The 16268-nt window shown below is 43.6% G+C and overlaps 1 protein-coding gene across 1 annotated transcript in view; it reads left to right on the top strand.

The window, feature by feature from the left end:
- Positions 1–16268, top strand: part of TASP1 (taspase 1) — a 352009-nt gene that overhangs the window by 802 nt on the left and 334939 nt on the right. The window lies entirely within an intron of this gene.

Genomic DNA, 16268 nt, shown 5'->3' with positions numbered 1-16268 from the left:
TTAAATTTAAAACGAAGGTAAATATACAAGAAATAAATACTAGATACAAAAAGGATATCTAGAAGAAGAACTAGAAAAAAATACAAGAGAACTAAAAATCAGGCAATCTCCGACTCCTGTATTTGGATCTGACTTGTTTATAATTCTATATTTATTCTTTAAAACTGTAAATAAAAAAAAATTGATAGCACATATCCCAGTCAATGGTTTACCAGCTAAGAATGAAATAATTACAAAGACATACTTTTTTTGCTTAAATGCTTCTGGGTATACGACACATAAAATCCTGTGGTAAAAAGTGCATTATTTTCTATTTCATCTTATATTTTATTTATTTGAGTTACATACAATACATAAAGATCCAGTACATTTAAAAATAATTTGTTGTATTTATTTCACATTTCACTCTCAAAAATATAATGGTTGATACATTTCTATAATGAATAGGTAGACCCATCTGCTCTGAACTATGAAAATGTTCCTTCCATGTCCACCCAGCCTATTCCTTTTCATATTTTTATAGTATCATCCTTTTACATCTCTGTATAACAAATCACCTTTGTATTGTTGTAATATAATTGTAATCATCTGGTTTCATTCTTTTTTTTTTTTATAAAATCTAATTTACTGTTAGATAATGTAATAATTCGTTCCAGTGGAAGTATCTTTATAATCTGCTGAAACCAGCTTGTTGTCACTGGGGTGATTCATACATCCAATCTGTCAGGATCATTTTTCTAGTAAGCATCCATAATAATGCTGCAGTCTTTATTTGCTTTTTTCCATTCTGCGGTCCTCTTCTTGGGTTGTCTTATAGGAATTTAGTCCAAAATGGAAAAGTCAGATGCAAAAAAGAGATAACCAGTCTGTAATTAAAAAAATCAGAAAAGAAACGAGAAGGAAAATAAGGAATTATAGTAAGAGAAGAGAGGGAATATATTAGAAAAAAAATACAGAAGTCTAAGTTTGAAGATAGAAAGAAAATGTGATGAAGCCACGAAGCATAAGAGGAAGGTAGTTTCACATCAGAGGCATGTTTAAGTGGAAACTAAGAAAGGAAAAAAGGAGAACATTTTTTAAAATGAGAGTCTTAATCCTGCTTTGGCTGGGGTCCAAACTGTCTTGGATCCTCAGTGAGGTTGGATGTCATGGCATTAACCTTCCATATTATACAGGTTCTCATTCTCAGCAAGCCATGGGGTTATCATGGATAGAAGACTAATGTTTAAGCCCCGCATAAAATAGATCTGCAAAAAAAGACCAAATGAAGAGTTGCCTTGATACAGAAACTTTACAGAAACAACCTGGAATATTCTAGTTGATATGCAGTAAACTGTCTTACTCAGTGGCAGAGCACTGTGCTTCAGCCCAGTATGGCAGCTCACACACAAATTAACCCGCTAGATGCACTACTGAATAAGATGATGCGTCTCCTAATCCGAACATTGACACTTACACCAGACCCGTGGTTCTCTGTTCTGGTGAGCATTCTAGCATAAAACATTCATGGGGAATGTGCCAACTGCAAGGAAGATTGCAGGTTTTCTTTCCGACAACAGTCTATCCATCAACCAAGCCTCTACAATGTGGCTTGCTGATTATTTGAATCGTAGTTCCCATCCTGGATATATGCTGCTATTCTTCTGAAATCTCATGCAGATCTAGAATAATGTCAGTAAATGGGACAGCATAATAAGAATACCCCAAACAAATAATGTGATTTGGTGCTTGAATTAGTTTCCTGGCTTGACATTTCTCAAAGACATTGAAGTTCCATCATTTGCTTTAGAACCCTTACATGTCAAATCATGCATGTCCACCATAAATGGAAAAACATGATTCTGACCAGGCAATTTAAATAATGGATCCTATAACCTCCCATGTAATCTGTGGTCCTTATGAAAAAATAGCAAAACTCTGCCTGAAGCCTTTTTGTGTTTGCAGACCTAGACATTGGTATTTAGCTCCTGAATATATTGCCATACAAAGAAACATAGAAGAAGCAACAGAAAAAGACAATTTGGTCCACCTTTGTTCTTGCCTGCCGTGTTGTCACAGGCCTTACTTGATGTGTGGTCTCCTCTCTGTCATTAAGTTCCCTTTGCACCTATCCCATGCATGCTTGAATTCTGCTACTTTTTGGCTTCTATAAACTTCACTGCAAGTCTGTTCCAGGTGTCCACCATTTTTGGTGAAAAAGTATTTTCTCACATTCCTTTTGAGCTTCCCTCCCTTTAATTTCATAGTGTTCCATTTTCCCTTATCTTTTCATTCTAGGGAAAATGTTTATTTCTGATACTTTATAGAGGCCAACTAGATAACGCAAGAATACAGTTGAATCTTTGTCAAAAGGCTAAGAAGGAACCTATCCTTAGCAAATTGCTCAGACTCTACATTTAGTCTTAGTCAAAAAGGGATCAAAAAGTCCTTACAAACGCATTTTGAGTTCTAAGGGGTCTGCATCTGTGTGATGCCTGCTTGGAGTTCTGAAAATGATCATCAAATCAGCACAGCACATAAGAACCTTCATACAAGGTCAGACCAAAGGTCCATCAAGCCTAGTATCCCGTTTTCACAATGGCCAAGCCATATTACAAGCACCCAGCAGAATTCCCCACTAGAAGATAGATTTCATGCTGCTCATGTCCAGGGGATAAGCAGTAGCTTTCCTCAAGCCTACCTGGTTAATAACGTTTTATTGACTTTTCCTCCAGGAACTTGTCCAAACCTTTTTTTTTTTTTTTTAAATCAGCTAAGTTAACTGCCTTTACCACTTTCTCTAGCAATGAGCTTCAGAGCTTAATTGTACTTTGAGTGAAAACATATTTCCTCCAATTTGTTTTAAATGTGCTACTTAGTAAATTCATGGCATGTCCTCTAGTCTTTATTTTCTGAAAGAATAAACAACCAATCTGCATTTACACGTTCTACGCCACATGATTTTATAGACTTCTTTCATATCATATATTTTACAAAAAATGCAGAGAAATAATGAATTGTGACTTTGAAAATTTACTTTAAGAGCATATTGCTTTGCAGTAAACATACTGTCTCGAGCAACCTGTGTTTTCCTAGCATGTAGCCAGATGGGACTCAGGACTAATGGGTATTATTATTATTATTTAACAGTTTTATATACCGCAGTTCAGGTAACAATGTTACTAATCACTTCGGTTCACATTTCAACAATTACAATGACAATATAACGCATAGCTTATAATGTCTTACATAGAACAGGGGGGATGAACTTGGAGAAACGTTAACAAAGAACTGGGAGATTACAACTTATATACAAATAGTTTAGAAGACCCCTATGTGAAGTCAATAGAGCTGTCATTGGAAAGAAAAAAAGTCACTGATTTGACATTCGTTTGGAGAAGCAGGTGTGTATAGGAGAGTATTTTTTGAAGGAAGTAGCGAGGGTGTAGAAGGAGGTAGGGGGCGGAAGAGTTAAACCGAGGTGATCTTACAAGGATAGGGGTTATGAAAATGCTTGATTGAACAGTCAGGTCTTAAGTCTTTTTTTGAAGGTGGGTGTCGATTGTTCGAGCCTGAGTTCTGGAGGGAGAGAATTCCAGTGTAAAGGTCCTGCAGTGGAAAGGGCTCTTCTACTTAGTGTTGATTTTATAGGGTGTGCCTGAAGAGTGCCTCTCTGGCCTTGTCTCATTGGTCGAGCGGTAGTGTGAGGCTGTAATGGGATCGTGAGCTCAATTGGGGTAGAATTGTGGATGACTTTGTGAATGATTGAAAGGGTCTTGTAAAGGATTCTATATTTGATTGGGAGCCAGTGAAGGTTCTTTAAGATGGGCGTTATGTGATCCCTTTTGTTGGATTTTGTTAGAATCCTTGCTGTGGCATTCTGTAGCATTTGTAATGGTTTTAGTGTGTTGGCTGGAAGCCCAAGCAGCAAAGAATTACAGTAATCTATTTTCGAGAAAATGATTACTTGTAACACAGATCTGAAATCCTGGAAGTGGAGTAGGGGTCTTAGCCTTTTTAGGACTTGAAGTTTAAAAAAGCATTCTTTAACGGTGTTATTGATGAAGCTTCTGTAATTGAAATTATTGTCGATGATGACTCCAAGATTTCTGACCTGTGGGGATAAGATAGGAAGGGATACGGTGTTTGCGTTAGATAATGAGAGATTGCCTTCTGGGGTGATGAGAAGAAACTCGGTCTTGTTGGAGTTGAGTATCAAGTTGAGTTTGGTTAGAAGGTTGTTGATTGATAGAAGACAGGAGTTCCAATAAAGCATGGTGTTGTGCAGTGAATCTTTGATCGGTATGAGGATTTGTACGTCGTCAGCGTATATGTAGTGTGTTAGATTTAGTTTGGAGAGTAGCTGACATAGAGGGAGCAGATAGATGTTAAATAATGTTGGCGATAAGGAGGATCCTTGTGGGACACCAATTGTGGAACTGAAAGGAGGTGATTCTTTGTTGTTCACCTTAACTTTGTAGAACCTGTTCTGAAGGAAGGATGAAAACCAGCTGAGGGCGGTGTTTTTGATGCCGATCTCGGAGAGACTATCTAAGAGAATGCCGTGGTTCACTGTGTCGAATGCCGCCGTTAGGTCTAGAAGGATGAGCAGGCAGGATTGCTTTGTCTCGAGGTTCCTGAGGATATTGTCTGATAGTGATAGAAGGAGGGATTCCGTACTACGGGATTTACGAAATCCTAGTTGAAATGTTGAGAGTATGTTGTGCTCTTCTGTTAGCAGATGGGAGACTGAGTCAGATTTCAAAGCTGACATCACTCTAGATATACCCTTGCAGTAACCTCAGCTCTTCAGTATCTCTCCGTCTCCTAGCAGATGCAGACACTATCCCACACACTAGAATAGTGTTAAGAATTACAGCAAAGAAGAAACAAAATTTACCTTATGGAAGATCGAGCCCCATTCTCCTGCGGTGATACCTAAGGGTCCCTCCCCCAGTCGAGAATTCTTGAGGTGATCTCCGATATCCCTCAGAGGTGTGCCTTGGTCTGGCAGCCGGTTCCCAGCGTGGACTTAGCCCCCAGTGTGGCTGAAAGGCAGCGGGTGCAGAAACGAGCGAGGCGGTGAAAGTAATTCCCTCTCCTCCTGCAGCTGGAGACCGTCTGGCACACTATCAGTAAGCGCCGAGGCCAGGTAAGGAAAAATCTTTAAATTCAGGTCTCCAGAGCTCGGATTGCCGTGCGAATCCGTCCCGGCGAGGTTAAGAGGGAGCACCGATCGGGTTGAGCAGCCTTGCTTGGACTAGGCCCCAATCCGGTGCAAGGGTCCACACACATGGAGACCCTCAGGGGGCGCCATCTTACGTGAGGGGGTCGTCGGCGCCATCTTCCCTTCTCGACCAGCGGTACGTGTGCGGGCGGCCGTAGCACCTAACTTGCATGCGTCCTATATAGATGCGTGCATAGCTACACGTACAGCGGCACGCACAACTGAGCGCACAGCCATGTTTACAACTGCACGCTCGCAAACACATAGAGACAATGGCTCCGGCACCCAAGAAGGCCAGAATGCACTCTCTTTGCACAGCCTGCCACATCAGAGCCACAGAGCCTGAATTGGAGTTCTGCCTGTGTCAACATTGCGAAGAAGCCCAGGGGGAGCCAAAGCCTGGTCCCTTACTGTCGGGAGATGGTTCTGGAACTACTAACGATAGCTCCCCGGACCTTTGCATCTCCGAGATGGCTTCCCCACAGGAGGGGCACCTCTGGGGCCCCTACTCTCCCTGGGATTAACATGGACCCAGGGACCTTCTCCTGGTTGGAATTTTTCCAAGGGCTGCAAGTCTTTATTCAGGCACAATCAGCCCTAGCTGCGCCCCAGGCTCAACCAGCGCCGGAAGCACAAGATCCTCCTGGCCCGGCTCGGATGCCTCGAGACATGCCTCGCCTGTCCAAGAACTTTCATAACAGGGACCCAGGCACCTCAGATGATGAGCGACTCCCTGGAAGAAGGAGAAATCCCTCCAGGAATGGAACCATACCGAACCATGCTTCGTTTCTTCCACAAAGACAAATTACCCACCCTTGTTTCCCAGACTTTGAAGATGCTGGGCATTCCTGGCACGGACCCTATGGTGTCCCTTCGTAAGGCCTCATGTTACTTTCCAATGATGGAAGCCATCCAGAAACTGATTGACCTGAAATGGGATGCCCCGGAGGCCAGCTTCAAAGGAGGGTCGTGCTTTGGAAGCCCTATACCCCCTAGAACCAGCGACCAAGGAACGCCGGCGTTTCCCAAAAGTGGACGCTATGGTCTGTGCTGTCTCAAAGCGAACAGCGATTCCTATTGAGGGAGGGGCTGCATTGAAGGACACTCAGGACAGATGATTGGAATCCATCCTTAAGCAAGCCTTCGCAACAGCAATGACACTGCAGATGTGCCACCAGTGCATAGCAGGATGCAATTCTTGCTTGCTCCTCTCGAGAGAGGCAAATAACTCCGGAACCTATACTGGTGAGACGATGGAACCTGCAGCAGCCTTCCTCACAGACGCAAGCTCAGACCTGGTGCACATCTCAGCCAGGGACGTTGCCTCAGTAGTGGCAGCCAGAAGACAATTATGGCTATGCAATTGGTCTGCATACACGACATCTAAAGCGAATCTCACAAGAATGCCTTTTAAAGGAAGCAAATTGGAGAAGTTAGCCAGCAAATGGGGCGAATCCCCAGTTCCTTGGCTACCGTAAGATAGGAATAAAAGATCTCAGCATTCCTCCCCCAGAAGAACCAAGGGTAGAAGACCGCAGCGCTTTAGACCCTACAGGAACTTGCAGTTCCAGGCACCTCGTCCCTCTGGAAGGTCCCATCCCTTTCGGAACAGACAGACCAAGAGTGGAGCAGACCTGGGAGCAGGCTCCAGCTGTGCTTCACAATGAGAATAGACTGACCCATCTACATGAAGAGGATATAGGGGGTTGACTTGCTCTCTTCTACCAAATATGGGTCGAGATAATTTCAGACAAATGGGTTCTAAACATTATTTGAGAAGGTTACTCTCTGGAGTTCCGCAGCATCCCTCGAGATAAATTTATGATGTAACCCTGCCACTCCCACTCCAAGAGACTGGCAGTAGAAACCACTCTAACAAGTCTACTCAGTCTGAAGGCAATAACTCCGATTCCCATGTCCCAACAAAATATGGGGCACTATTCCATTAATTTTATCGTTCCCAAAAAGGAAGGATCATTCCGACCTATCCTGGACCTCAAGAACGTCAACAGTCATCTGTGGGTTTTACACTTCCGCATGGAAACTCTTCACTCCGTAATAATGGCAGTACAGCCGGGAGAGTTTCCCCTGGATCTTTCCGAAGCCTACCTTCACATCCCAGTCCATCAGGACCACCTGCGCTTTGCGATACTGGGTCACCATTACCAGTTCCGAGCGCTACCCTTCGCCTTGCAACCGCCCCCAGAACTTTCACCAAAATCATGGTGGTCGTGGCGGCAACACTGAGGAAGGAAGGAATTCTGGTACACCCTTACCTGGACGATTGGCTAATCAGGGCAAGTCTTTGGTAGAGAGCCGGTAGGTGACCAGCAGAGTCAAGAGCCTACTGCAGGAACTCGGTTGGGTCGTGAACACGGGCAAGAGCAGTCTGCAGCCCTCTCAATCGCTAGAGTACCTGGGGGCCCGTTTCGACACCAAACAGAACAAAGTCTTCCTCCCTCCTCCGAGGAGAAGGAAATTGATGGAACAATTACGATGACCAATGCATGCCCCAAGGTATGGGACTATCTTCAAGTCCTCAGCCTCATGGTATCAACCCTGGAGGTCGTCCCGTGGGTAAGGGCCCATATGCGACCGCTCCAGCGCTCATTACTGTCACAATAGACCTCACAGTCCCAGGACTACGCAATTCGCCTCCAACTACCAGCAGAGTTATGTATTCAACTCTAGTAGAGGCTACAGAAAGATCACCTAAGCAGAGGAGTAAGCCTATCCCCACCGAACTGGATCTTGTTCACCACGGATGTGATCCTGGAGGGTGGGGAGCCCACTGTCAGGAAATGATGGCCCAGGCACAATGGAACAAGGAAGAGGCAGAATGGAACATAAACTGCCTGGAAGCTTGAGCAGTCAGACTAGTGTGCCTGCGATTCAGCCACAGACTCTGAGGCAAAGCAATTCGAGTAATGTCGGACAGCACGACAATGGTTGCTTACAACAATTGCCAGGGAGGAACCAAGAACCAGTAGATGTCTCTGGAGATAGACCCTCTCATGACATGGGCGGAGATAAACCTACAAGGCATCTCGGCCTCCCACATCGCAGGAAAAGACAGCGTCTCAGCAGACTTCCTTAGCAGAGAGAGCCTGGACCTGGGGGAAAGGACGCTGTTGACCACAGCCTTCCAACTGATAGTAAATCGCTGGAGCCTCCCAGCCATTGATCTACTGGCCACCCATCTCAGTGCCCAAGTCCCCAGGTTCTTCAGCCGCAGACGAGAGCCACAATCCCAAGGAATCAACGCTCTCTTCCAGACTTGGCCAGAGGAAGACTTACTGTACGCTTTCCCCCCATGGCCACTACTGAGCAGGGTCATCCGCAAGATAGAACATCACAGGGGACTAGTTCTACTAGTGGCCCCAGATTGGTCAAGATGACCATGGAATGCAGACATGCAAAGACTCCTTGCGGGGAACCCTCTGTGCCTACATCCACTCAGGGACCTTCTCCAGCAGGGCCCGATTCTCCACGAAGATCCATCTTGATTCTTTCTTACGGCCTGGCCCTTGAGAGGACTCGCCTGAAGAAGCGCGGTTACTCAATGGCCGTGATTGACACCCTGCTCCGAGCGCGCAAGTTCTCCACATCCCTGTCATACATATGGATCTGGAGAGTATTTGAAGCGTGGTATGAGGACTGCGGGATTCTCCCGCGGACAGCCAAGATTCTCTTGATTTTGGAGTTCCTACAGGACGGTATGAAAGAGGGGGTTGTCTCTCAACTCCCTCAAGGTTCAAGTAGCCGCACTGGCCTGCTTCAGAGCAGAAGTGGACGCTATCCGGCTATCAACCCATCCAGACTTGTCCCGCTTCCTGAAAGGGGTTAAACAACTCCGACCACCCCTAAAGTGGTCTGTGCCTCTATGGAATCTCAATCTAGTATTAGACTTCCTAGCTGGGGCTTCCTTCAGATCAACACGCGGTCTGTCACTACGCCTCTTAACATTGAAGATGGCATTCCTGGTGGCAATATGTTTAGCTCGTCGCATCTCCGAACTACAGGCACTATCCTGTCAGGAACCGTTCCTTAGGTTCATGCCTGGAACCATACAACTGCGCACTGTCCCCTCCTTCTTACTGAAAGTGGTTTCCGAGTTTCACTTGAGCCAAACCATCTCGCTACCATCTCCTGATGAACATAAGGACTCTAAAGATTCACGCCTTCTTCACCATCTAAATGTTGGTAGACTCCTGATGCGATACCTGGAAAGATCAGAACCGGTGCGCAAAATGGATCACTTGTTCGTTCTTCACAGCGGGAAGAAACAAAGAGAAGCGGCTTCGCGGGCGACCATAGCCCACTGGATCAAAGAAGTAATCAAGGCAGCCTACATAGAGGCAGGAAAACCCTTACCTCTGCAGGTTAAGGCTCATTCTGTGAGGGCCCAGACAGTCTCTTGTGCAGAAACCAAACTGCTGTCGCCCGCCGAGATCTGTCGGGCGGCGACGTGGTCCTCCATACACACCTTCTCCAGGTTCTATCGCCTGGATGTTCAGGCCCGAGAAGTCGCAGCCTTCGTAAGGGCAGTATTAAGTAGGCTATGGGCAGCCTCCTGTTCTGTCCGGGAGTAGCTTTTGTGCATCCCATTGGTCCTGAGTCCATCTGGCTACATGCTAGGAAATGGAGAAATTACTTACCTGATAATTTCGTTTTCCTTAGTGTAGACAGGATGGACTCAGCATCCCACCCAAGGCTGCCCTGGAAAAGGAGAACCTCGGATAACAAACCTCGCGACTAAACAAATACGGGTAAGCCGCGGCCTACCTCTAGTTCAAGACACCCACAGTTTGTCCGGTGTTGACGTTAATTGGTTGAGTGCACTGGTGGTCTCCATTTTGGAAATTAGTTGAACCAGTTCAAGTTTTACTCAAGTTTAATCAAGTTATTTAAGCAAAGATATATCCACAATGGCTTTTCGAAGAGAATACTGACGAGCTGAGGTTACTATCTAGAGTGACGTCATCTTTGAAATCTGACTCAGTCTCCCACCTGCTAGCAGAAGAGCACAATACCCATTGGTCCTGAGTCCATCTGTCTACACTAAAGAAAACAAAATTATCAGGTAAGTAATTTCTCCAGTCATTTGTAATCCATACAAATCTGCTGACTTTTTAGGGTGTCAAATACAAGCCACTGTATATTCTATGCGATGCAGTGACTAGAATTGCACACAGCATTGGTTACATCATGGAGTGATACCGAAATATTATAATATTTATTATTATTTAAAGCTTTTCTATACCGGCATTCATGATACAATCATAACATGTCGGTTTACAAATAACAGGGGGGTGCAAAACCTTTGTTCTTTTTAACCAGTGCAGAGGAAGTAAAAAGTTACAATATAACAAGGTTGTTGAAACTGGGGGAGGAAGAAGACAAGAAAAGACAAGAATAAATATAAATCTTTACAGAGGTAGATTATTTACATTGTGCAGTAATGTCTCTTTATGGAATTTATTTACATTGTGCAGTAAGGTCTCTCAATGGATAATAGATTCTGGAGTGCTTGATTGCTGTAGGATCTCTCCTTGGATATTAGTTTTATTCTCCATTCCTTTCCTAATAAATTCTAACATTTTATTTGTTTTTGACTGTCCCTGCACACTGAACTGAGGATTTAAATGTATTGTCCATTAAGACACCTAGATGTTTTTTCTGGGTGATACATGGTAACATAGTAGTGATGGCAGAAAAGGAACAAATGGTCCATCCAGACTGTCCAGTAAGCTTGTTATGGTAGTATCTACCGCGCCATGCAGGTTACCTCATATTTTTCTTAAGGGTAGCACCTGCCATTCATAAGAAATTGCCATGCTGTGTCAGACCAAGGGTCCATCAAGCCCAGCATCCTGTTTTTAACAGAGGCCAAACCAGGCCACAAGAACTTGGCAAGTACCCAAACCCCAAGAAGATCCCATGCTACTGATGCAATTAATTGATCACTAACCAACCTCTTTCCCTTTTTAATCAATTCACCAACTTGAACATGTTCAAGGGAAACCTTGTCTGGTGGTTTTTTGTACGGAGGTTTCTAATAAGGGTAACCAATTTGCAGTTATCCTTTTCTTCTCCTCCGTCTATTATTCTTTTATTATTTTCGAAGAATTTTCTAAAGGTGTTCAATTTTTTGTTTTTCTTATTTATTCTTAAAATCCCTTCTCCCCGGCTGCTTTACCGACCCACTTCAATTTTTATTTCATACTTATCAAGGTCGCCGCCTTTGTTGATGTTCATGGGTACGGAGCTGCCTGTCCGACATTGGCTATGTTTCGGCACTGTGTGCCTGCTTCAGGGACTGCGAGAGAATTTACTGTGTCCTATATCGGGTTCACAGTATCCATATCACCTTCAACATATAACAGTGTTTACTTATGCAGTGTTTACTTACCTCAAGTAGCCTCAATCTGGTAGAGATTGAGGCTACTTGAGGTACTCTCCCTCTAAAGGCTATTATTTGCTTTTCGGGTGACCAAATGTATCTTCTATTGTAAGCAACTAAGCCCTTATGTTATGTATTATTCTATTTTAGTAACCAACCGTGCTATCTCATTGTTTCTTTTTTAATTTTTGATGTTTTCCTGTTTCGTGGCTGGCGGACCTGATAGAAGCCTATGTCTTATTTAGCTTCGTTGCATTATTCATATCAGGCGGACCTGGTGGAGAACTAGTCCCCACCACGTCCGCTAAATGTTCCTGCTTCTTATTTGACGTCACTGATTGACACTGGGGGCGTTTCCGGGCGGGGACTAAAAACCGCGCCCGTCTGTGAATTTACTGTCTAGACGAAGCTTTCAATTAGGTTCGCCCTAGATACAACTAGTGATCTCTCCTGCTTCAATATTGTGTTTGTGCCGGCATTCGAATAAGTTCCTTTGCTTTTATGATTATAATTGTTGAAACTGTTCTTCTTAGTGCTTTTCATATCTGGCGGACCTGGTGGAGAACTAGTCCCCACTGCGTCCGCTTATTGTTCTTACCTCAAAACTTAATATCTCAAGTTAACGCTGGGGGTGTTTCCGGGCGGTGGTTAAAAACCACGCCCGTCTATTGCCTAACTAACTACAACTAAAGCAATCAATTGGGTTTATTCATATAGATCTAATCATTCTTACATTTTTTTTGTTTCAAACTTGTGTTGTGCCAGTGTCTGAAAGTCTGTTTTGTGATCGTAGTCATTGAAACCATGTGGGTTTTTACCGTTTTTGCGGTCCTCATGGAGTCTTGCGACCTTGTGTGGGTGTGTATGCAAGAGAGAGGGCCCTGTATGAGGGGATGTGTGTGTGTGCGAGAGATTGAGGGAGCCTGTATGAGGGTGTGTGTATGTGTACTAGAGAGAGAGGGAGCCTGGGTGAGGGGCAGTACTGAGAATAGGGTCAAATTCTGGGACTGGCGATAGAATGGAAGGGGTTGAGCCTAGAGGTGGAGGGGAGAGATACTGGCAGGTGGAGGAATTGGGGCCTGAGAGGGCAAAGTGGCCAGGGGAGTAGGGAGAGCGAGTGGAAGAGACACTCTTACAGTGAATTTCTAGGGAAATTCTGCTCAAAATATTTAAAATTCTGTATCTTTAAGTAATAACTTTTTTCTGTATTAATTTAAAATGTAATTACTTACTTTGATGTAAATTGTGTTATTTTGACCAATAAAATGTTTGCAGAATTTGAAGGTTTTGTGCGCAGAATTTTAAATTTTTTGTGTGCAGAATTCTCCCAGGAGTAATCCCAGCTGCATGACTCTGCACTTGGCATTGAATCCCAGGTGCCAAATTTTCAAGCTTTCTTAAATCACTTTTCATTCTCTCTCTTCCTTTAGGAACTTTATATCATGTATCTACAGTTTGGATTATTTTTCCCTATGTGTATCATTTTTCACTTGTTCACATTAAATTTCATGTACCATTTGGATGCCCAATATTGAATTCTCACAAAGTCCTCCTGCAATTTCTTACAATCTACTTGTGATTTAACAACTTGGAATAATTTTGTGTCATCTGCAAACTTGATTACCTCACTCATTTTCCCCTTACCCAGATAATTTATAAATATATTAAAAAGCACCAGTCCCAGTACAGATCTCTAGGGTACTCCACTATTTTCCTTCATTGAGAAAACTGATCATTTAGGCCTACTCTCTTTTAACAAGTTTGCAAACCACAATAGGACATTGCCTCCTGTTGCATGACTTTTTAATTTTCTCAGGAGTCTCTCATGGGGCACTTTGACAAATACCTTCTGAAAATCCAGATATCCTATATCCATTGGCTCACCATTATTCACATATTTATTAATCCCTTAAAAAAAATGTTACAGATTGATGAATCAGGTTACTGATGCATAAGTTGTAACATAGTAACATAGTAATGATGGCAGAAAAAGACCAAAATGGTCCATTTAGTCTGCCCAGCAAGCTTCCCAAGGTAGTAACTGCCGTTCCATGCAGGTTTACCCCCATGTTTCTCTTAAGGGTAGTAACTGCTGCTCCATGCCGGTTAAGCTTCTTTATTCCCATCCTCTAGCCTTTTAGGGATCCACAGTGTTTATCCCATGCCCCTTTGAAATCCTTCACAGTTTTAGTCTTCACCACTTCCTCCGGAAGGGCATTCCAGGCATCCACCACCCTCTCAGTGAAGAAATATTTCCTGACATGGGTTCTAAGTCGTCCTCTCTGGAGCTTCAAATCGTGACCCCTAGTTCTACTAAATTGTTTCCAATGGAAAAGGTTTGTTGTTGATCATGGATCATTAAAACCTTTCAAATATCTGAAGGTCTGTATCATATCAACCCTGCTCCTCCTCTCCTTCAGGGTATACATATTCAGGTTCTTCAACCTCTCCTCATAAGTCATTCGATGGAGACCACCCATCATTTTGGTAGCCCTTCTCTGGACCGCCTCCATCATGTCTCTGTCTCCTTTGAGATACGGTCTCCAGATCTGAACACAGTACTCCAGGTAAGGCCTCACCAAGGACCTGTACAAGGGGATTACCACTTCCCTTTTCTTACTAGTTGAATAACAGGAAGTAGGGATTAAACATGAACATTTGTATAATATCTTTTAGACTTGATAGGACCTGAAATTATATGGGTTGTATGTAAATTTATCGACAGATTGAAATGACAAATATTGGGATACTGCAGCAAGGTATTATGTGTAGTATTTGTTGAGTGATTTTTTTGGATGGCAAATGTTTTGATTGTCTACTCTTTAGTTCATTTAATAATGGCAGAATGCTCATTAAACTTGAGAAAGTTGAGGGGTTTGAGGAATCCTTATTAGACCAAGTAGAATCTACAACATTGAGGAAATGTAGGCATTCATATATTGATGCAAGCATTTTTTTAGCAATGATTTAAGAGGTGGATTGTAGTAGTTTGTTATATAGGTTTATAGTACTTTTAAAGGGTTATGGAAGTTTTATTATTTAGATTTTAATAATTATGTGATTACTTTGCAGACTATATGAGTGAGGGAGATGAATAAAGAAGAAAAAATTGAATACATTTATTCTGATAAGTTGGATTAAACTTTGGAAAAATTTACCTCTGAGGAAGCCTATAGTGGTTTAGCAAGAGCTCCTTTGTAGGGAATACAGAGGGAATGTAAAGTAATGGTAGAGGTTTTATGTGTAAATATTATAAGATGGGTGAGTGTTATGGAACATAATGATTAGTTAAAGGTCACCAGAAATATATTGGTGATTCCTTTCTGCTTTGAACTTTGACTAAGTTGGCAACGGCCGTCCATTGCTCCTACCATGTGGCAGGGGCCGACCAATGGCACGGTAGCCCCTGTCACATGGTAAGGGCAAAGGGCCACCGGCGCCATTTTGTTTACTGGCTGCCGACGGCCCGAGAGTGGGAGATCGCTCCCGGGACCCCCGCTGGACCACCACGGATTTTAGGCAAGTTTTTTTGGGGGGGTTGTCAATAACTAAATTCTAAGGGTTGGGTGGTTTGTTTATTTTTTTTTGGCAAAAATTGCCGAGGGGAAAAAAAAAAGACCCAATGAAAAATGAAGTTTTCCACGGGTTGGCTGACGCGTAGCCCGACCCGAGATGCAGAAATGAAGCACATCTCTACTAGCAGCCTGGTTCCACCTTAGTTAAGGTGAAGCCCATCTTTTCAGAACAGGCTCTTCCTTTCCCAAAATGTTACCTATTTTCTAACAAATTTAAAGTCCTCTTCTCTGCACTGTTTTCTCATCCCTGCATTGAGACTCTAGCACTTTGCCTGCCTCTGGGGTGCCGAGTTGTGGAATAGGATGCATTTCTGGGAATGGTGCCCTGGAGGTTCTGGATTACAACTTTCTACCTAAAAGCCTAAATTTGACTTCCAGAACCTTCTTCCTACACCTTCCTATGTTATTGGTAGCCACATGTACCATAACAGTTGGCTATTCCCCAGCACTGTCTAAAAATCCTACCTGGGTGACAGATGAGATCTGCCACCTTTGCACCAGGAAACAAGTAACCAAGTGAACATTCACCTGCCATCCAGCTATGTAGGTTTGCTAATGATTGAAACGTCAACTACGATGGCCACCCTATCCCATCCCTCTTGGGAACAAGCCCTTGGAGACCCATCCATGGTGGAAGAGAATACTGTATAGCCTGAAGAGCACGTCCTAGCTGCAGGATCAAGGGAGGAAGGGAAAATTGGAATTGTGGTGTGGAGGGGAAGGTAGGGATCCTAAATTTCTCTGGTTCTGCTCCCCTTTTTTGCCCTATACCCTCTCTAACTTCGCACCTAATCTCACACACACACATCCCCTTTCCCCTTTTTCATGCGCAGACACCCTGCCATCCCCTTCCCCAATCGATGCCATCTCATTGTAATCAAGCACTAGAGAATCACCAGTTTTAAATAAGGTTTCCTGTTCATCCTGCCAGAGCAGTCTTCACACTGGGTTTCATCCCCCTACCAGCAGATGGAGGCAGAGATCCAAACCTCTTCCCTGAGGAATTTCCTTTTGGGGCCACCTGAGCCCATAGGCTTCCCCTTCATCTCCCTTTAGGCTTTATGCCTTAATAACACAAACTCTG

This window comes from Rhinatrema bivittatum, chromosome 3 (assembly GCF_901001135.1).
Source record: "Rhinatrema bivittatum chromosome 3, aRhiBiv1.1, whole genome shotgun sequence".
NCBI classification, from domain to species: domain Eukaryota; kingdom Metazoa; phylum Chordata; class Amphibia; order Gymnophiona; family Rhinatrematidae; genus Rhinatrema; species Rhinatrema bivittatum.
This window is presented reverse-complemented; position numbering and strand designations above follow the sequence as displayed.